Consider the following 23,475-nt stretch of genomic DNA (forward strand, 5'->3'; position numbering starts at 1 on the left):
GCTAGAATGTCCCCATATACACCTCTACGCTAACATTTGTAAACTAGGGTGAATACTGCTGATCCCTTCTTGAGGCTCTGCGATTCCTGAGAATCCTCCTTGCCATGGACCAAGAGCCAGGAGGTGGAGCTAAAGAATAAATTTTCAAGTGGAAGCAGAAAATATTGTCAGGATATTCAACCTTGTGAAACATAGAGGTGCCAGGGTATCAGGCACAGGAGATTAGGAAATGAGCTTTGAAGGATGGATCAATGCAAGTAAGACATGAGTCCTTGAAAGAGCAGAGATCTTTTCAGCTTTATGTGCTCAAAAAAAATCCACATTTGTCACCTACAAAGACAAGGTAATGGCTCACCCAAAGATAATCCTGTCTGTCCTGCCTTGTACACAAAGGAGGGTGACATAGTGTTTGTGTAACATCAGTTGACAATCTTTCAAGAAGAAAATAAAATTAAGAAAGTCACAAGGAAACTGTCATTTCCTAACACTGCAGATAAGTTGCAGCATAGCTTCTCTGCCTTCGTTAAAAGCTGTTATGTGTAGTATTTTTGCCTCCCTGTTTCAGTCTTTGACTCTTTCATTTTCATCTTCAGTATATATTTGGTTCCTTCTCCTCCTGCTGTCAAGCGTAACATTTCTTAACCAAATAGAGCAAAAGTCGACCAGCATCCTTCAAAATAAAACTCTGTTTACAACTGTAATCATCAGCCTTGAGAGTAAACTGCATTTTACTGCATATTAATGAAGCAAATTTTTCACCCATCTATTTCCTGGGGATAATTGAAGGCACCACTATAGGAGAGGGGATACAGTGTCTCTTGCTCAAAAGGGACAGGAGAAGCTACAAAATTCTGAACTGTATCTTCTGAGTGATCTGCTACACTGTGCTGCCCGTGAAGATTTAGAAGAGTATTTTTAAGTGGCAATGTCGGATGTAAGTATTTCCCCAGACCTTCACATTCTGCTGTGTATTCCATTTTCTTGATTAGTCCTGCTAAGTGTACAGTCCTCATGTAACCTGAAATCAGGCTCATTATTCTCTTCCCTTTGCCTTGAGTGAGAGACAATTATCAAGTTTTCTAACTGCAATCCTTTTGCTTTCTCCTGACATTCAGAAGGAAGTAGAAACAAATCACCTTGACTAGAACTCTTAATCACAATATCAATGTACATGAACTCATGAAAATTCAGAGGACCCTTCCTGACACGTGCAAAAAGATTGTGGAAAGCACAAGAACTGTGCAAACTTTTAACGGAAGCGAAACAGAAAGGCTGGAGGGGTGCTTTTAAGCTAACTGCTTATATTTGATGCATATAATAGTTTTAACAAGAAATTCATAAAAATAATATTCTAATCTTTTCAGGTCTCTTGGAAGATAAACTAGATACAATGTAGGTACATCTTTTAAGAGTCAGAGGATATGATACAATGCTAAAATACTTGTTCATTGTTTACCTGGAGACATGGCGTTTACAAGAACAAGTCGACAGGCAACATCACAGACAAATTCTCTATGCAACTGCTTTGCTGTAAGATGAGTAAAACAAGGTGAGAGCAGCTCCTCAACTCCACTACTCTCTACAAGAGATTATAGCCAGTAATAATACCAATCTGATGGAATAATGCTAAACCTGCTAAGAAAGTTTCTGATTCTGCAATAGTTTCTTGTTCTGAACTAAACCAAAATCAAGACCTTCTTTTCTGATGGATAGGCATATTCCTGCCTCAGAGGAGTGGATAGCTGATTGGTCAGAGGGCTCACCCAGGTTGTGAGATACTAAGATTTGAAACACTGCTTTGCCATGTTCTTCTGTGCCAAATCAGCGCCTCAACTACCAGGTGTTTTCTCTCAACTTCTCCTACTGTACTATAACAGTAAAAATAGCAATTGCTAATATTTGGGCTGAGGAAATGGACTGAATCTAGTCAAACCCACATTCTCTCTCTGCTCAAAAGATTGCTTTATTATTGATGAATGAATTAAATGCCCATTGCAAAACTGATACCATAATGACATACCCATGTCAAGAGATATGTCTGTACTAGGAAAGTATGCAATTTCATCAGCTGACATGGTCAGCTCTCAGTTTTGAGAAAACTCACCCATATGCCATGGGCCACACGGTCATTAAGGTGCTATGCACTGACTTTTGTTCATGTGCAAGAAATACTAATAAATCAATTCAAGGAGACTGCTAAGAAAATCCTCAGATGACTGAATCATGACCATGAGCTGACACCATTACATACCTTTTCGAGTTCACCATCTACTGTATTATTTTGGCCATGTACGCCTGTGAGCTGTGAAATTGTGGCCTTCTGTTTAATGCACATCTTGTTAGAAAATACTTGTATAAGGATACATAGCACCTTGGAAATCTGAGAGTATCAGCTATAACCAAACAGCCAGAGCAAGCATGAAAATTCAATGAAAAATGGGAATGTAATCCCAAATCACTAAAGAAACATGAACCACTAACAAAAGTTAAATCAAAGGAACAGAGCAAAAATACTCAGTTAAGTCAATTCTGATGACACTCCTACATATGTGTAGTGTCTACCTACTGTCATGTCTACTATGGTGGCAGCTGCTACTGGATCATTTTGGCTGTGCATGTCTGTATGCTCTAGAATAACAGCTTCTCTCTGATGGACTTGATGTTGGAAAGTGCTGCATAGTTATGTTCAATCACCAACCATAGAATAAATTTAAGTGACAGAATAAAGTGAAGAATAATATTCTTAAAAGATGTCTTGTCTCATCACACATTAATCTGTAAAGGAAATAACATTTTAACAATCACTGCAAAGAAACTAAATATCCAATAGAAAAACATACAGCAGATCTGGCTTGCAAGATAGCTTCATTCAACCTATTGTTTGCAAAGAATACATGGAATACTTGTTTCTGTAGCATACACATCATTCCAGTTGAGTGCCTTTTCTCCTCTGACTGCTTGAGACTGAGCTGCAAGTAGTAACACTGATTTTGGAAAAGTGATTTGGGGCTATATTCCATTTTACATTCATATTACATACTTATACAGATTTTGTTTTTACGGTTACTATCAGCTTTACAGACTGCTTTAATACACTTTTATAATATTTATTTTCAAATACATTAATGTCTAAACTCCTTATCATTATTACAATAGCACATGAATAATGAATTACAGCTTTGCAAAATTTTTTGACAGAAATTACGTAAGATAAACTACTCACATCTGCCTTGTAACTTTCAGTGCTCTTTTGCAGGTAGTGCTACAAAATCCTTAGAAGGCAGTTGGTCCAATGGTAAATGATGAGACCCTCAATATGTGCTTCAGGACAACTGAAAATGAAAACAAAGCCCTCAAAAAAAAAAAAAAAAGTTGTTGAAGTTGTCCTATCTTTCTGAATTTCTTGGAAAAAAAACAAAGAGGAGGTAAGTTGAGCTGATTGGGTTTGTATTCTTCATTAGATAATGGCTCTATTCATATTGGCTGAGTGCATGGATATTCTCCTGTCACACATTGTGTTGGGAGGAAAAAAAGGCGCAGGAGTATGAACAAATATACCTTTGGAAATTTGCTTTGATTTAAATCTGGACACAGTTTCCATGACTGCTTTCTTAGGGTGAAAGTAGTAGGCATTTGCAGAAAAAGACTATGATCATGCCCTGCTGATATAAACACAACTAAACAATCCATCATCAACTGAAGAAATTTAAAGGTCAGCATCTACCACTGTTCCTGACAATGAATTTGATGGTGTCATTGCTAGAATAAATTACCACTCAACATGACAGGGCATTACTGAGCCAAATATTAAAGAAACATCAGCCTAAACTAAAATCCCATAACCGAACCTTGGCTTTTGCACCTCAATTGCTTGAGCAAAACAAGAAATAAGTATTGCAGGAAAAAATTCCCCCCAAAGTGAGCTTTTTCTTTAGTCATTTTCAGCTGTTTTGGAAAGATGCATTCAACAGTATCGTTCTAGGTTTTGTTAGCTCATGTTGCCATAGCCAGATCTTACCAGCTTTTCTTATGCAGAGCAATACCAGAAGCAGTATTATGATGTCCCTCTCTGTGGAAAACAATTCTTCCTTTATCATAAAACTTCTGCCTTTAAAATCTTTTAACAAGACAACAGGATTTCTCTCTGATATGGTAGGATCACTTAAGATTGGAAGAGTTGGAAGAATTCTTACCAGAACAGTAGTAACTTCCCCTTGATGAGCAATAGGGCTTTTTGTTCTTGCAGAGGTTAGATGGGTATTGATGCCCAAGAGTAGGCTCAGCGAGAAAAATGGAAACTCGGAAACAGCAAGAGAACCTTTCTTCATCCAGATAGCATATCACTTCCAGAATAAAAGAGGCAAATAAGGAAGAAGTAGGGCAGTGCTTGCCACTGCTACTATGTATGACAGATGTGGGCTGGAGGTGGACCTGTATGCTCCAGTCAACACCAGTGTCAAAATCTGGTAACTGGCCATTGTAGACAAAGTAGGATAGCTCCATCCAAGAATTCCTGAGAGACCTATGGCTACAACCATTCCTCCAGAAGCTTAAAATCTAGTTTTAAGTGCATGACAGCAGTGAGCCTTTGTGGCAGGAGAGTGTTTTAGTCTCCTCATCATCTTGAGAATCAAAAATCTGTCAGAGTTATTGCTACTCAAGACAAAGAAAAATCTGCTTCATCCGGTTAACAAGTTGAAAAGACCTGTCAAAATTACTCAAAATCAAATTTTCACTGAATTTTCCCAAATCTCAAAATAGGGTTGGGATTTGCTAAAATTTGTGCAGTGCTGCATTCAAACCATCCTGCGCTGCCCCTAACAGTTTAATTTCCCCATCCATTTGATGAAATTCTGTGACCAAATTCCTTTTACTTCATTTAGAAACTTTAGACAGGCATCTTTAGATAGATGGAAGTTGTCTGAACAGACAGTGAAAAGAGACAGGCACCACTGGCCAATAAATCGGACCTCAATTGGGCCAACTCCCCCTCTGAAGGTTTTCTCTGTCTCCTTGGAATATACATGAATTATCAAGTAACTATATTCCCAATTTTGTCACCTCAGGTTCCTAAAGTTAAGGAAACAAATCTGTGCCTTACTGTGGACCTAGTTATTACTGGCATAAAGATACCTTCGCATTCGGGACTCAGTTATATTTGGAAATGCACTTTTACGCTGGTATAATTGTCTTTACCCTAGGGGAGATGTACTACTTAAGCTACACTGGTATCATCAAAAAAGCACAATTTTCTGGTGCAGACACATCCAGTCTGCTCATTATAGAGTGTTTATGGCTCATTTTCTAATGGTTCATAAATTGGGACAATGTTCCTTAGTAAAACTGAGTGGCAAGGGGGCTAGAGATTACAATAGGCAGGCAAGTGGCAAATATAAAGTCAGTAAGTATCAAGATCCCGTAATTTTCAAAGTTCTGTTTTGTCAGTATTCCTCACGGTGTATACTTACAGCCTGTCTCACCTGCTGCCTCACCTACTGGCTGTTTGTCACTTAAGCCTTTATTCCTTGGAAGATAAACTTGTGGAATAAGCCCACCAATTACCGTATCAATAAGCCACCTGATCCCAAGACAGCTGCCAATCTGTCCATGTCAAGTGCAGAAGGCTGGAGTTTGTGTCTCCCATACCTCCGTAGACCGAGGCTGCCTCGTTACACAAAGCCGGGTCTAAATAAGAGACCTCTCAATTAACTGCATTCAGCTCAGCCAGTGGCTCGCATTGTGATTATTTATGCCTTTGCCATCTGTAAAATGGGGTTGGCAGTAATACTTTTCTCATGGGGGGAGAATGAGGAGTAAAAGTGCTCAACAGAGGTGTAATTCTTTGGGAAACAGGTGACAAGTGAGGAACCACAACCATTATCCTCAGCAACCCACCTGCACTCACAATCACCTACAGTGCAAGTTGAAAACAATATAAAAATGTGCTGGTAATGCTCTGATGCCAGGCCTTAGAACTGATTCCCAAACCCTTAGAAAAGAATGTAGTTGCTAAACTATCACATATGTTAAACAGCAATAGCCAGTGGGCCAGCCCTACTACGGACCGTAACAAGGAAATGAAACTGGGGCTCTCTAATCCAGGAATACACCGTCCTGCTTGCACATCGCTTCAGTAATCTGAGCCAGGCCAAGGTAATGGCAGGCTCTGAAGTTGTGGTTTCAAGAAATGAGTGTACGGCAATGGTATCAGCTCAGGAAATTCCCTGTCCTCACCTGCTCTTGCCTTTTCCTGCCCCACAGGATGGCACATCCAAAGCTGTGCTGCAAAATATGTGCGCTCCCTAACCCAGCTGTAGAAACACTTTGTTAAGCCACGGATCAATTTCCCAGCCCAGCTCACAGCACAGGCATCAATATGGAGAACAAATGGGGAAGAATAAATTAAACCAGTGTTGCTGCTCGATAACTTTGTCTTACAAGAACATTCTGACAACACACTGAATGTATATGTGTACCATGTACACACCCAAACAATTCAGGCAACTGTACATTTATGTCTTTTGGCACTCCATCTCAGCATACAGATGCTAATGCAGCCTCTCTCATGTGTATGCTTTAGAGTGATCTAACACTGGTGTGGCAAGGACTTTACTGCTTTTATGGTGTAAGGAAGAAGTGATAACACACCCTCAAACCATGACCTTTTCTGCAACAGTTTTTCTGAATGAGATAGCTGCTACTGAGATAGTATCTGAAGAATCCAGTCCTTGAATAGCTGCTTTAATGCCTTTGACCTGTCTGCCAGCAGTTTATTTTGTTTTCCAGATTTCACTACAAACAACTTGTATAAACTGTTGCACAACCTGAATGTAGTGCCATTACAGTGGGTTTCTCACCAGCAATCAGGCCCCAGGAAGGTGGAAAGAAGGGCAGAAAACTGTATGTCTATAGCACTTCTTCAGGAGTTAAAAGTGATTTCCTTGTGAAAATATAAAAAGTAAGAAATCTTCAGAATAAAGGAAAAAGAGCAAGTGAAGGCGGGGCGGGGGGGGGGGGGGGGGGCGAGGGGAAGAAAAATCAAACATATCTGTTACTAAGACATGTTAAAAAATCTATATATTACCCAAATAATCTTTGCTCCAAGCCAGCTGGCTATGACACTCAGATGTGTCTACTGCAAAACAGCAAAAGGTAGAGGGACTGATGTCCCGTTCCAGTTCTTTCTGTTCCACCTCTCGCCTCTGAGTTCTGCTGAATGTGACATTTTTCCCTGGCACCTAATACACAGAACTCTGCTGCTAATTTTATGCACAGAGTTCTCATGCTGTGTAATTTGAGGCCAGAGACTCCTCCAACAGCCTGCCAGACAGAGTACGCACCCTTCAACACTGCTTCTGCCGCAGAGAAATGGGGGAAGGGAGAAGGAAATGAGCCAAACAAGAAACAAGAAACAGCTTCCAAACTTGTCCAAGATGTTTGGCTGATTTCTGGCTCTCAGGTCTACCAGGGATCTGTCTCCAGCCCTCCCCATCCTGTTTGTCAACAAACCAGCCCAGTGGATTTGCCAGCAATTACAAGGGCTCAGTCACTTTAAGGTTTCACCTTTTTTTCCCATATTAGGTTCTATCTGGCTGCTCTAATACTACATTAGGCTGTTGGCCAAAAAGCTCTTTTAATACTACCCTGAGACAGAATAAAAAGTGATTTTTGCAAGGTTATAATCAAGGATTTAAAAGAGAAACTGGTGACTTTTTTCCCACCTTGGTTAACATCTCTGCATCTTACAGAGACAGTTTACTAAAATGAGAATGGACAAGTAACCTTCAAAACCTGGCCTGATCATACTCAAAAGGGGATTGAACCACATGTATGTATCCCCATTAACTCACTAGAAAAGCCTTTGTGTCAGACACACCTCTTTGCTTCCAGCTAACGACCGATTTTTGCTGAAGCCTTTTAGAGGAATCATCACTCTCCACAGTAAAAAAAGTATGGAATCAGACCCATTTTTGATACTACTGACTTCTGCCCTGGTGCTGATAATGCCAAAAGGGGTACACTCTATACCACTCTCCTCTCTCAGTGCCAACTTTTCTTTCTCTTGAATGTATGAACCAATAGACAGTGAGGGAACTACAGGTTAAAAATTAAAAAAAAAAAGAACTTTGATAACAGAATTATATCAATAACGTCTCCTACTGCAAACACCTCATGCCAGAAGAAAATAAATTGCACTGCCTAAAGACTTCTTTGGTTGGTACAGCATCCACCTCACTAATGCTTTTTCTCTTATAATTATGTTGACCAGCGGTATTAAGTAAAGACCTGGTCTTAAAAAAAATGGATCCCAGGCCTTGCTGTACAGCAAGTGCTATTATAGCCCACAGACTTATCTAAGAACAAATAAAATCTTTCTTGAGAATTTGAGAAGAGCTGGGACTTCTGCTGTTGTTCAGCTGCAACAGCATCACAAGCTTTGACATCCAGAGAACTTTCTTTGCAGTTCCTTTCATCATGAAGTAAGTGCCTACACAGAGAGAACAAGGAAGGAAAGACTGGGAAGAGGAACATAGTCCTTTATTCCTTATCTGGGGTGTGGGGTAGAAAAAAGATTAAGCATAAAAGTCAGGTAAGTTCATATACTGATCTGGTACAGCCATCAACATGCTCCACTGGAGAAAAAGAAGAGAATGAGAGGAAAAATAGGGACAATGGACAGCTGACAAGAAGAGGAATATAAAAGGAAATAATAGGGTTGTGTGGAAACAATCAAATGTAAAAAAAGGATTGGGAAGAACCCATCCTTCCTCTAAAGACATGCATCGCATTTCCAAACTTGACCCACATGTGTCTAGCTATCTAATTTATGACAGACGTGAAGCTGACCAGCCAGCAGGCTGGCCATAAATTATCTGTCTTAGATAAGCCAAGATGATTTACATTAGTGTCCTGGTTCCATCTGGGATAGAGTTAATGTTCTTCCTAGTAGCTGGTACAGCGCTGTGTTTTGGATTTAGTATGAGAATAATGTCAATAACAAGCTGATGGTTTAGTTGTTACTAAGCAGGGCTTACCCTAAGACAAGGACTTTTCACTTCCCCATGCTCTGACAGTGAGGAGGTGCACAAGAAACTGGGAGGGAGTAGAGCCAGGACAGCAGACCTGAGCTAGCCAAAGGGATATTCCATACTACAGAATGCCAAGCTGAGTATATAAACTGGGGACAGTTGGCCAGGAGTCACCATGTGCTGCTCAGGGACTGGCTGGGCATCGATCAGCGGGTGGTGAGCAATTGTATTGTGCATCACTTGTCTTTCTTGTGGTTTATTTCTCTCTTTCTTTTTGTTGTCTCCCTTGTCATTACTACTACTATTACTATTATTGTATTTTATTTCAATTAATAAGCTGTTCTTACCTCAACCTCCTCAATCCACAGGTTCTACTGTTTTTCTGATTCTCGTTCCCATCCCACAGAGAGGTGGGGGGGTATGTGAGCAAGCTGCTGAGTGGTACAGTGTCAGCTGGAGTTAAACCACAACAATTAGGAGTGATTGAAAAAACAAGAATCTTGCCCTTGCCCTCCAGGGCACTGCCTGGGATATACTACTCTGTTGGCACCTAAAAATCTGCAGGTGTCCTGAGGTGGCAATGTTCCTTGCCAAGACACCTCCATTATAAAAGCTAATAGATCAGAACCTTGTTTCCACTGCCTGACAACACAATTGCCTAGCACAACTACACTTTCAGATCCATGATACTTGCAATTTTGCTGACCGAGCTTTGCTCAAATCCTTGCTTTTTCCTCTTTTTTTCAAATACCTTCATTGTTTATCTCCTTTATTTATATATATATGCACTCCTTTTCTTTTTTCTTTTTTTTTTCATTAGCAAAACAGTAGCCAGAAAGTCAAGACAAATTATTTTTCTTCTTAATTAAATGCTTATAAGGCTGTAACTGGAATACTATCAGTACTCTTAAAGCAAGAGAAATATTGACAACCTGGATAGAGTTCAACAGAGGACAAATAAGGCTGGAGCATAAGATATATGATGAAAGGCTGAAATAAATGGGTTTGTTTAGCTTAGAGAAGACTGGAAGGGCGATCAAATTGCTAATTGAACTGAACAAAGTGGGATTAAAGAGGAGACGTAGCTAGACTCTTCTCCTAGGTGGACAATGCAAGTACAGGAGACAAAAATCACAAGTTGCAACAAGGGAAAAATCTCCTTGGACATAAGAAAAAATATTACAATATGACACTGGAGCAAGGGACCAGAAAGGCTATGGGATCTCCACCTGGGGAGATTTGCACACTGTGATTAGACAAGCTTGATTTGTTATATTAGCCCAGCTTTCAGCAAGACATTGCATAGATGACATCCAGTGGCCCCTTCCAACCTTGTTCTATATTCAGATACCAGATGCTGTCCTCAGCTAACCAAAGTCTCCATCGGAGTTACTGGTCACCTTATGCAAGACAATCTGCTTGACCTAAATTAAAATCTTGCATGTATTTGGCAACTGTGAGCGTTTCAGGCAGTTCATGGTACACTGGTACATAAAACAAAAGTTCCTGCATAAAAAGGGAAAAAAAACCAGGAATGGGAGGAAACAGATGGACTACCCAGTGGATAAGGAATTAGCTGGATGGTCACATTCAAGAAGTTGCTCAGCTTGATGTCCAAGTAGACACCAGTGACAAGTGGCGTTCCTCAGGAGCTGGTTACTGGGACCAGCACTGTTCAACATCTGTGTCAGTGACATGGACAGTGGGATCGAATGCACCCTCAGCAAGTTTGCCAATGACACTAATTTGTGTGGTGTGGTCAGTGTGCTGGAGGGAAGGGATGCAATCCAGAGGGACCTGGACAGGCCTGAAAGGTGGTCCTGTGCAAACTTCATGAAGTTCAACAAGACCAAGTGCAAGGTCCTGCATGTGGATCAGGGCAACCCCAAGCACAAATACAGGCTGGGCAGAGAATGGATAGAGAGCAGCTCTGAGGAGAAAGACTTGGGGCTGTTGCTAGATGAGAAGCTCACCATGGTGTGGTAAAGTGCACTTGCAGCCCACAAAGCCAACTGAATCCTGGGCTGCATCAGAAGCGTGGCCACCAGGTTGAGGGAGGTGATTCTTCCCCTCTACTCCACTCTTGTGAGACCCCACCTGGAGTACTGCATTCAGCTCTGGGTCCCCCAGCATAAGAAGGACATGGACCTGTTGGATTGAGTACAGAGGAGGGCCACAAAGATGATCAGAGGGCTGGAGCACCCATCCCATGAAGACAGGCTAAGAGAGCTGGGGTTGTTCAGTCTGGAAAAGGCTCCAGGGAGATCTTATAATGGTCTCTCAATATTTAAAGGGGGCTTATAAGAAAGATGAGGACAGACATTTTAGTAGGGTCTGTAGCGATAGGACAAAAAAGTAATGGTTTTAAACTAAAAGAGGGTAGATTTAGATTAGATATAAGGAAGAAATTCTTGACAATGAGGGTAGTGAGACACTGGAACAGGTTGCCCAGAGAAGTCGTGGATGCCCCATCCCTGGAAGTATTCAAGGCCAGGTTGGATGGGGCTTTGAACAACGTGGTCTACTGGAAGATGTCCCCGTCCATGGCAGGGGGGTTGGAACTAGATGATCTTTAAGGTCTCTTCCAACCCAAACTACTCTATGATTCTATGATCCTATGAAATACAAGTTCTCCTAAAACCAAGACATCTAAACATTATCTTCAATAACTTTATAGCAAATCATATCAGTGGATATTCTCAGATTGGATTGCCAGTAAGAAACAATCAACTGATCTCTGTGCCTTGCTTATACTACCTACCTCCTGCACCTGCAAGTTCTTTTCTCTTTGAACACCAACTTCTCCCTCCTCACCACTTTCTCCTTGTGGCACTCATCCCTCTGCAAGCCCATCTTCCCCCTCAGCCTGCTTTCCTCTCCACACCACCTTTTTTTGTCTTTTTTTGATCCTTATCTCACCCTTTATTCTTCTAGTCCTAAATCTCGAGTTGAAAAGTAATTCTTCATAGCACCTCCCCTAAAGAGCAACTATTTGGCTTTTGGCCTGCTCCTGCTTTGTCAGCTGTCTCTTGTCAACACATCTACTGAGCGTGTGGGGAAGCTTTGGAATGATGAAGAAACCCATAAGCTGGCCAGGTAATCCCAGGGAAAGCCTGGTCTGCATTAATGATTCTTGTAGAATAAACAGGAGAGTTTGATGCCTAAAGTAGCTTAGAGCAGCCTTCATGTAATGTTGCCTGACACATCAAATATTCAGTGCTTGAAATGGGGGAGGAGGGGAATATGGCTACCATGAAAATTAGGAAAGAGACTAAACTTATGCACCACAGAAGCACTATGCCTGCATTGATTTTATTGGCAATAAATATAGTTCTTCAGATTTTCTTTTGCCTTAGTAGCTTGGCTCCTGTTACCCTCAGACTCTTTATTGTTGTTAGCGCTGTGGCCTTTAGACACCAGAATTCTTACTGTAAGAAATAAAATGGTTATAGAAACTTAGGATGTCTGACTATATATCTGACACAGTGGGGGAAAAAAAGGATGAAGAAAAAATCACACAACTTGAAATTGGACTCTTAAGACTGTTTACTAGTGACCAGTCAGAAAGGCTGCAGTTTTACAAACGTCTGGTTCAGAAAACAAGAATCACAGAAGATAACACTTTCACCACATAACTATGTAAGTCCAATTGGTAGTTTTGAGACATAATTTTAAAATTCAGTGTAATTTTGCTCTCAGTTACAGAAAAGTCACTGTTGACATATGTTTGGATGCCAGACATAATGCTTACCAGTCCACCCATGCCATGATGTAACTATACAAAGAGTTTATGACCACCATAGATTTTCATACTAGAAAAATGGTTAGTTTTTCTCAATCTTGAATCCATATTTTCACTATGAGAAAACATGTATTCCTACTTTGAATACTTTCTAACAGTGCTTTCCATGTTGCAGAAAAAAAAATTTCAATACGAAATACACTTGCCTTGGCAAAATAGTTCACATACTTACTCCCACTGATGATTGTCTTATGCTTTCAAAGTCTATCAGATTTAGCCAGACTAACAGCAGTTACTCTACTTTTACATATAACCCTTCTTCAAATCTCAATAAACTCTTTGCTGAAATAATAGCTATCCAGCTGCTAATCCCACGAGACAATTAAACACTGTGTGAAAGGACATTTCTTTTTAAGCAGATTTAAATTTTATCAAATGATTACTCCATCTTAGTTTGAATACTAATTATTCAAATACTTTTTTCTTTTTAACCTTTTCTCACCCAAGTCCTTTCTTGGGCCCTTAGGCAACAGAAAAACTAAAACTGTAACTGTGAGATAGCAGAAGAAGGAAAGAAAAAGAAAGGCATGATATAGTTACTGGATTCTGATTTAGGCTCCAAATTTGGCTTCAGAGGGACTATTCATCGTTTAAAAGTAAAGCCTAAAGCAAAAGGCTGTGCAAGATCACAGTGCCTTTGGCACAGTAATTGTTTCTCACTAGGAGACATGTAAGTACGATACTTATGAAAGGCCATAGTTACAGTTGGATCTACAAAATGTGATGCAGTATAAAAACAAGTGAGAAAGAACCGTCTAGGAAAAGAAACTTCTAGTAATTTTTAGTAAGTCTATTCTCCAAATATCTGACTGAGTTTTCTTGTATTGATTTGGTTTGAGTCTCCATTTCTGACTGCACACATGAAGTACTGCACAACACATCAGCTTTACTATCCACAGTGTTAAGAAGATGTGGTAGCCATGCTCTAAGAATTCACACTTGAATTAATTCTGCCACAGAAGTGCAAAGACTTTATCTAAACATGACAGTCTATAAAAAAGATGTAATGGGGAAAAGGAGTTAACAATAGTTTTTTTATGGGCTAGCAAACTATCTAGAACTACAGGAGAAAAGTGTTTGCTACATGCTATTGATTCCAATCAGGATATCCTTTCCTTCACTTTGTAAAGGGAATAACTCCCTTAAATACTTACACATTTGGTTTTCTTTCTCCAAGTGTCTTTATCAACAAAAATCCTTTCTTGCCCAAAAACAACCTGTTTCTCTAAACTATGACTGCATGGTGTGCTACCATTCTAAGGGAGACTTTAGCAGATGTTTCTGTTTTGCTGTCTCATCTTCAGGCTCCTTTTAAGGAGCTATTAGTCTTTAAGGTTCCCTAATACCCCAACTAAATTTATCAGCAGTTGATTGCAGCCAAGAGTTAAGCTAAATTAAACTTTGAAATCCCCGTACAGTGTATCAGATGCACTTCTGGTAGGAGATGTGGAGCAGAAAGCTCCAAATGTTCCATTTACAAAGAGGTAGGAAAACCATGCTTTTCTCTGAAGGTTTCTCAAAGCTTCCACACATTTTTCAAGATCACCACAATTTCCCTGATTCGATAAGACCAAGAACTCAACTATTGAAACAATCTGTCATTTAACTCCATACCAGGTGTGTGCATGCATACACATGCATAAATTTGCATGCAGGTACATACTTCCTCTACAAATGTGTATATTATATATGGAGAAAGTGTGTGTACACACACACTTAGGTTAAGGCTGCATGCATGCTTGAGACATCTGTTCCAACTGACATACCTGATGAAAAGGTATTTATCTACATATATCTCTTTCTCACATACACACACATGTATGTGTGTGTATGTATGTATGTGTCTGCTCCCCAGTCTTTGTCCTCACATAATGAATCATTCCCTTGTTTGCTTCTCTTAATCACTCATAAGTAATTATCAGAACAGATATCCCTCTTGCTCTCACTCCTGCTCTTAGTGAGTAGTAAAATACACAGTGTCTTAAATAATTTGCATGTCAATATCAATAGTTGGTTAGTTTTGATGTCGAAGTATGATAATTCCTTACTATTCCAGAACTGTGAATTTCTATGGTACTTCTATGTCAGAGGAGATAAAATTAGGTATTCTTACACACACACAAAAAAACCCCACAAAACCAACAAAAAACCCCACACAAGTTGAAACATAAAAAGAGACAGTCCAGTATGTACTCTTCCTTAAAAAGAAAAAAGAAGATAGAAAAAATACGGATGCTTAAGAGCAAATGGCATAAGATACAGATTTTTTACCTGAAAGCCAGTAATTGCAATCTAAAACATCAGTAGTTTTGAGAAGTCACATCTAATGAGAGCAGTACCCACACAGATTGATGGTGTCAGTCAAATTCCTAACAGATTGGCCTTCTCCCTACAAAGTAATTATTCAGTGGCACTAATTGATTCCTATCTCTCTGCTGTTTCTGTAAAAAGTTCTAAAAGAGGGGCCTAGTGAAATCTCCATTAAAAACACCAGAGAGTCCCGGTGACAACTGTGGAAGATGGCTGAGGTCCTAAAAAGACAACCAAGTTAAGACTACAGCTCTCTGGATGTAAAAGCAATTCTTGCAAACCAGGTTACAGTAAACTGGTGAAATAAAAACAAACTTTGTCTCTAAAGACTTCATACCATTTACTCTGAGGACACATCAAAGATCTGTTTCCAAAATAATTTGTCTGTCATTTTCACCAGCTTTTCTTTTTTTCTTCCAGGAGAGAAATTGTGTGTGAGAAGTGTGATTTCTGCTGTCTGTATCCCCATGGCTACTAGAAACAGCTAGAAAGGGAATTGGGCACAGCACAGCACACAAAATGTCAGGTTAACAAATTCCAACACAACAGCTCAGACAAACAGACGCTTGCTTTCTCCCACCTTCATCCTCCCATATCACACTAAAACAAAGGGGAAAAAAAGTCAACAGAAAACTAGCCAAAGTCATGTAAGGGAATCAAATATGTCCTTCAGAAAGGTAAACCTCTCTAAAAATAGGATGAAAGCCTAAGCAAGTCACTTGTTTTCACTCCTAGCAGTAATAAAGGGTCCTTGTAAGGGTTTCGCACAAGTCCTGTGCTGTTACAGTAGCATCTGTCTCCTCATTGCTAGAAAGAAATGGTGAAGAAGATTTAAAGAATGTGTAACCTGAGAGAGAAATCATCTGTCACTCCCTCACAGGGCAACAGCAAACCTTCCCTCTCCTGGGAGAAGGAACAGCCACTCTCCTTCACCTACCTCTTGTGATTACAGCTTTAAACATTATTATAATACACATGCTTATCACAAAGTTACAGAATGGTTGGGGTTGGAAGGGACCTCTGGAGATCAAGTAGTCCAACCCCTCTGTTAAAGCAGGTTCACCTACAGCAGGTTGCACAGGATTGCATCCAGGCAAGTTTTGAATGTCTCCAGGGAAGGAGACTGCACAGACTCTCTGGGCAGCCTGTTCCAGTGCTCTGTCACCCTCAAAGTAATATGAATAATACTGATAATCAGAAAAAATCTACCTCTATTAAGAAAAGGTAAGAGAAGGCCGGCTGAAAAGCAAACATTCTGTGCAATCCACAGGGTGAACCCAGTAGCAAAGAAGAGGTCAAGCAACAAACAGATCCTCTCTGTGAAAGGGATGATCCCTTTGCTTCACCCAAGTAAAACTGCTATCACAAGCTATACTTCTCACAGTCAAGATACGGAGCAACAAAACAGAAAACGATGGTCCATTTTGGAAGATAATATCCCAGGAGAGGACATAGCATGCAATTTCTTGTGCCACTACTGCGCAGTCTTTGTTGGTGATTCAGTTATCCACCCTTGTGGTGATGCAAGTCGAGGCGGACTGAAAAACACTATGTCTATGTGGCTGGGTTCTGACAAAATGGCAAAATGGCCTTTATTGTTTATACAAATTGCTTATATATCTTAGATAGTACATGTGTCAGACCCTGATAGGCTTTCTGTATTCTTCTTGTTTGCTATTTGCTGTTGCTGTAGGTGCCCGTATGCTGCAGTTCTAAGTTCTGGTTCTTCACATACTGTTTACATACCTGACAATTTATGGCTGTCTTAAAGGTACACAACTAAGTCTTTAAAGTCAACTAACTCATCTGCAGACCCACTGCAGACCCCAACACGCCCTTTAATGGGAGAAAGTGTGGTGGGAAAAATAAATCCCAAGACAGTCAGATGATACTAATGGACAACATGGAGGTACGCTACCTCAGAGATCAATGAGGTTTTTAGTATTCCCTGCTTCTTGTTTTTTCTTTCCCAGATGAGAAGGTAGAAATGTCAACATAAGTGCAGAAAAATAGCAAAGATGACCCATTTCAAAGAGGTAAAATGCTGCGAATCAGCACATCACTTGTATCTTGTGAGTCTCTGCTTCATCCAAAAGCAAGATATTAATGATCAGCTTACTGAAATATCTCATTCATCTTCAAGACAGCAGCTTCTGTGTCCCACTAAGATCAAAACTCAAAGGGCCTGGAAGCTACTACCTCTTATAAATAACTGTCAAAATACCATAGCATGAGCTAAAAATGCTGTTGCACACATCTGTACCACATGATGCATTGATGCTCCACTTCTAGATTACAACCACTTCCAGATTACATCTCTTCTATGGACACAGAGAATGTTCACAAAGTTTTAAAAGGAGAGAAAGAAGGCCCTGCAAGAAGGTGATTTATGTAAGAGAGCACCATCATGAACCTTTTCAGGAAGGAGAAACAGTACAAACATCCAAGGAAAAAATATATGCTCATGATGAACATAAATTCAGATGTGCAGAATATTAAAAAAAATAATGTAAGTTTCTATAACATGGGTTAGTCCAATAAAACTATTTTTTTTGCAAATAATGTTTTAAATTATAGGAATAAACTTTTTCACATTACCATACGTAAGATTATGAACAAGGTCATAAGAAGGAATATCTAAAAGAGAATTGTAAGAAGTTGTGGTACACTGGTAATGGCAGGGAAAATCACTTCCCTTAGGAATATGCCAGTGAGTCTTTCTTTAGTAAAAAATCTCTCCAGAAGACAGAGGATACAAAAGATGATATTACAAAAGATAAACTCAAATTTTCAATCTGACATTTACCTAAGAGAAGCCCAGACACAGCAGAAGTGAATGCTTCTGGACAAGCTAAAACATCCATTCTCTTAAGAAGTTTAGCATAGGTAACAAGAGTAGAGGTTTCCTTCCTGCAGTCCTCCCTTCAGGCAACTAAAGAGAGAAAGAGAAAGTACAGGAGAATTCAGTATTTGGGTCTGATTCAGGCCACGAGCTACATGGAAATATTCATTTTAGTGCCAATAAATTCGTTTTGTGTATATCTGTTTATTAACAACTGGACTTGGGCTGTTAAACTCATTTCATCAGTGGGAAAACAGTACTACAGAATAATGACTTTTATTTACAGATATTCTCCTTGGCTGGATTCAGATCATGACCTAAACCTCAGAAGATATCTCATTTACCAATCATGTAAATGGAATAATTGTTTTCTAATGAAATATTGACAATAAACAGCTGACACAACCCTGCTCCTTTTCTGCTACTAGTTATGGACTTTCTCAGCCAGAAATTTCCATTTGGGAGGTTGGCAGGAAAAGACCTAACTTGCCATTTGAGCATCACTGCTATAAAATTCTTCCCACTCACTGTTTACCCAGAAATACATCACTCCTTTACAAACCTCTGACTTTTAAACCCATCTCACTGTGCACTAACAGCTCTGAAACAAATTCTAAGAGCATAAGAAAAAAAAAAACCCAACAGATTCATTAAAGAATAACTATCAAAATTTGTGTTACCACAGGATTCCAACTGCTAAAACTGAAGTCAAATTTCCCCAAAAGCTGTTTACTCTGATCTAAATGCTTTGACTGCTGTCCTACCAGCAGCCTAGTATAAATGGGAATAAGTAATGAAGTCATGTTTCTGCTGTGCTAGTTTTTCTGGAATATAACCCCTGTGGTAATAATTACATGGGTTTATCCATCCCAGTGTGAACAACACCAGAGTGTCAATTATGTGGGTACAAGTGTCTGTTGTAAAGAAAACCAGCTGTTTCCATTCTCTTAACCTTGGGGTCAGGCTTCCCACTGGGACTAACAGCTTTTTTTCCTGCTGTAAATATCCATTTGAGAGTTGCTAGGAGGTGTTATGATATACAGACCTACTCTTTCAGCACTAGTTTTTTTCTTGTTTGGTCATCTAAGCCTAACTCTCATCAGGGGTTTGCACAGAAACACCTATTGCTAGTTTTCATTTATATTAATTCCTTTGGGTGATACTGCTCAAGACACTTCACTTTCTTTTCCACACCATTTGCAACACAAGCTGGAGAGTCCCCAAAGCCCACTAGTAGCATGGACTATTAGTGACCTACTTCTAGTCTCTGGGGTATCTCTTGTAGCCATTCGCTATTTCCAGCTATTGAGCCAATTATCAGAGGAGCTGTACATAAAAATGGAACCACTAAGCTTTGATCCTAGGAATAAAGACTTCTTTCAGGCGAGCCAAAGAATTGTCCATTGCATGGATTGTGAAGAAGTAATGGAACCTAAAAGGCCTGAACCAGTCTGATATACTCCATCTGGCAGAGGGAAATGACAATTAGTATACACAAAACAACTGACGTTTTCAGCCACAGGGTAGTAGTGTAATATATATATATATCTCTCTCTGAACAAATATGCTCATATGCAGCCTAAAGAGGGCATATAGGAACTCAAGAGCAGCATATAAGCAAAGTGTCCCAGTAAACATGAAGTTTCCTGTTTTATATTAGCAAAAAATAATAATTAAAAAAATTAATTGGCTACTGTGAGTCACTCTTTTAACTGATTAATTTTTCATATACATTCCGTCCACCTGATCCTTCCACTTATAAACTACGCTGAGGAAAGTAAGTTATGAACCACCATACTGGATCAAATCAAGTTTCCTCTAGTCTTCTAACACAGTATCCTGTCCCCAACAGCGGACATAGACAGAAGCCTTTGGAAGAATGTAAGCACAAGGCAATCACATTATGACACTTTCCCCTAATCCTATTCCAAGTCCCAAACGCTTTAGCTCAGGAACTTCTCAGGCTGGATGTGGCCTGTATGATTTTGGTAACTTTCAATGGATTTCTCGACCATGAATTTGTCCATTCTCCTCTCCAACAAATAAAAGCTCTCAACATCACATTATCCTTGGCAGACTAATTTTAATAGGTGCTACATTCTTTACTAAGTAAATGTATATTTTGGAAAAGCTGCAAGCTGTACTCACCAGCATGAAAGGTTTAGTCATTCTTTTGCCAGGAGAGGTTTGTCCTAAAATTCTGGACAACTTCTACTGTGGGTATTGACATTTCATCTTCCTAATAATTCCCAGATGTGTTGTATTAATTAAAACTCATATTTACTCCTACTTCTCCAAAAGACTTTTGATATCCTGAACCACAGTATTGTAAGGTTTATGGTTACATGGAGCACCTCAGGCATCTCATTTCAGCAAAAGATAGCAATATGATATTTCTTGCTTTTTTAGAAGTAAGATGAAAGAGGACAATACACCTAGGACCTTGTGTGAAGGGGCAGGTTTGATAGCAAGAGCAGGAGGAAGACATGTACGCTTACATTATAACTTACAGGGAAAATACCAAAGAAAATACTGCCATTGTAAGGATTCCTATCCTGCATCTAAACATAGGTGAGACCAGCACTGAGCTTTGCCTTAGAAGAAAATGAAGGAGTTTCTATATAATGAATATTGGCTATAAAATGCTTCAAGAAGTTTTAAACCAAAATACGCTGCAGGCATACAAAATATTTTTTTAAAGATTTTAAATTGTTTTGTGATTTCTTTCCAAATTTAAATGCAATGTGGGTGGGTGCTAGATTGTATACCTGTCTAGGACTCAGTAAACTCAACCTGTTTTATCGTTCTTGTCTTACGTAACAGGTTGGAGACAATATCAGATACTTTAGAATATTTTACAAGCTCAGACAGCAAAGTAACTCCATGTTATTCTGAGCACCACAACACCAGGAAGATGCCAACAAAACCAGAGGAATACCAAAACAAAGAAAAAATGATTGCAGGTCTAAAGAGGCTGATTTGTGAGAAAATACATAAAATAAATAGTTCTGTATAGCTTGGTTAACCCAAGGACTGAAGGATATTACAGCTTTGTAAAATCAAATGAAAGGCATAAGCACCAAGAAGACAGCGAGGAAGAAGGCTGATCCAGAGACTTATATGAGATATTGATGAGATAAAAACATGTAAGAGAAATTCTAACTGGCAACCAAGAAACATTTCTTGGTTTTTAAACCTCTACATTTTAGAATACTTTCAAATGAAGGAAGTCATATGGCTTCTGTAGCAAATAAGTAGGAAAAGAAATGCAGGGTGAGTGAAATGTGGCTGACTGGTATCCCTGCAGACTGAAGTTGCTTCTCACAACACATGTACTAGACATGGGAGATAGCAACAGAACAAGCTTCCCTTTTAAAGTGCTATGCTAGCACTGTGATGATTACATCAAAAACTTTGGATACATTGGCTGATATGGACCTGGAGTCCCTTATTATTCAGATCACAGTTATTTATGTCTGGTGGGAAAGAGAAAAAGAAATTATAATGGATGACATGCATTAACTCTGCAGTGTACATGTATCCTAAAGGGGAAGCCTAGTTCTAATCTTTTCCTGAATGAACTCGATTGAGATGATAGTAAATATGTAACCACGTTACTGAAACTGATGAGTGCAGTTAACACAAACTTCCTCCCTAAATTCTACCATTTCACATAGGTGAACTCTCAGTGATCCTGTTGCCACAGTACTTCATGTCTTTCAGCTTCAGGCAGATTCCTATGAAAAACCTAGAATTGATTGCATTCTTCTTACCACAAAAAAAATTCCCAACACATACCTGACATGTTACAAAGACTTCACGATATGCCCAATGAGGTTACAGATCTGCTTCTCTCTTTGTAAACAAGCCTTAGTAGGAACTAACTAAAAGGATAAGAAAGGATTTCCACTGATCAGGATTGCTTTTGCATGGCTGAATTACACAGAGTAACCACAATGACTAGCCCTGCACTTGCTCTCCTTTCACCAGTGGACAAATGCACTCATTCCAATGGAGCAGACAGAAATGGAAGTCACACTCCAGCAACCAAAAAGAGTCCTTCACTCCTTATCCTCTCTAAACTGCCAAAAGAAGGTAAAAGAGAAACGTTGTTCTGTCACCTACCAAATGGAAATAGAGCATCCTGCTAACAACCATGAGATACTGGTATCTCTAAACCAAAATCTAATCTTGGTACTACATCAAGGGTATATAATATGTGAAAGTGTAATGGAAACGCCACATCACTCAATTCAGCAAACAGCAGCCCACAAATCGTACTGTTGCAAAGGCAGCACACCAGTTGGTTGAAACATCTGGACCCACAAGAGTCAGCTATCTCACATGTAATTAAATACAAAGTCTCACCTGCTCTGAGCTAAGGCACAGACACAGTGTTTGTGAGAAATAAAGGAGGCTACCTGAAAAGTAAGATTACTTCCCCTACTACTGTAGCACACTGAAAATTCAAAAACCACTACAGAAAGTGTAATAAATAAGAGAAGATTAAAATGATTTAATTAACCTTTCTCATGTTTGATTCAATAAAGCTTCTGCTTTAGAAATTGTCTAAAGCTGCTGGAGAATTTCCAATTTGTCACAAAACTCAGCATCAAAATGATAGTGAAATATTTTAAAATATTCTTATTTCATACATACTTCGATTCTCTTTCCTCCCTTCTAGGATCAATTAATCAAGCTAGAAAAATCAAATCTCATGTATGCAGCACCTGCCTTTCCCAAAAGATAATTTCAGTTGTATCACAACAGCCTTGGTTGCTTTTTAACCTGAGAACTGTTGGGATTGAGTCCTGAAACATAAAAGATTTTTCTTTTACTCACAAATATACTCCAGATAAATGTGATTCCTAGTTCTTTATAAAATGTTTCCCCTTGCCAGAGAAACATTAAATACCAGGAAAAGTGTCCCCAGATGGATTACCAAATGGCAAATGGGTCTCAATGGCATATTTATTGTTGTTGTTATTGCTTGACGGTGTAAAAATAGAGGTGTCTTCAAGGGTGTCTCTCCCCAGAATGAGCAACTCAGCACAAAAAGAATTTATATGCTGAAAAAGTTACAGTCAGGGTATTATGACTGTATATGTAGTATCTCTTCATTTACAAAGCCCTGCCTCTGCTAAAAAAGCTCAGGTTGTAAATTTTTCAGACTACTACAGCACCTTGCCCAGTGGGGCCCAGAATGGAGATTTTGGATGCTCCTTTAAGTATAAGCAACCAGAACTACAGAATTGCATTTGCTATTGCCTTCAGGGAAAATCATTTCTGCCCTTCTTCAAGGCCCAGAGGTAAAGCTGAATGTGGCAGCTTTGGGTGCAGGGGGCAGTTTAGGGCTGTTCTCTCTTAGTACCTGCCACGGCTGAAGAGAGGAAAGGACAAGCTCCTGAGTATGTCTTTGCTTCCCCTCACTCTAAGGAGGTTGCATCTCCCTATTCCCTTCCTTCTGAGCAGAGTACCACCTCTCGAACTGA

At 39.5% G+C, this 23,475-nt stretch overlaps 1 long non-coding RNA gene across 1 annotated transcript; it reads left to right on the plus strand.

The window, feature by feature from the left end:
• The first annotated feature begins 292 nt into the window (after positions 1–292).
• LOC129784814 (uncharacterized) lies at positions 293–19,460 on the plus strand. Its single transcript, XR_008747916.1, has 4 exons — positions 293–934; positions 1,365–1,549; positions 3,244–3,425; positions 15,562–19,460. It is a non-coding gene; the product is annotated as an uncharacterized LOC129784814 (long non-coding RNA).
• Positions 19,461–23,475: the final 4,015 nt, after the last annotated feature.

Source organism: Falco peregrinus, chromosome 6 (genome assembly GCF_023634155.1).
Source record: "Falco peregrinus isolate bFalPer1 chromosome 6, bFalPer1.pri, whole genome shotgun sequence".
Taxonomy (NCBI): domain Eukaryota; kingdom Metazoa; phylum Chordata; class Aves; order Falconiformes; family Falconidae; genus Falco; species Falco peregrinus.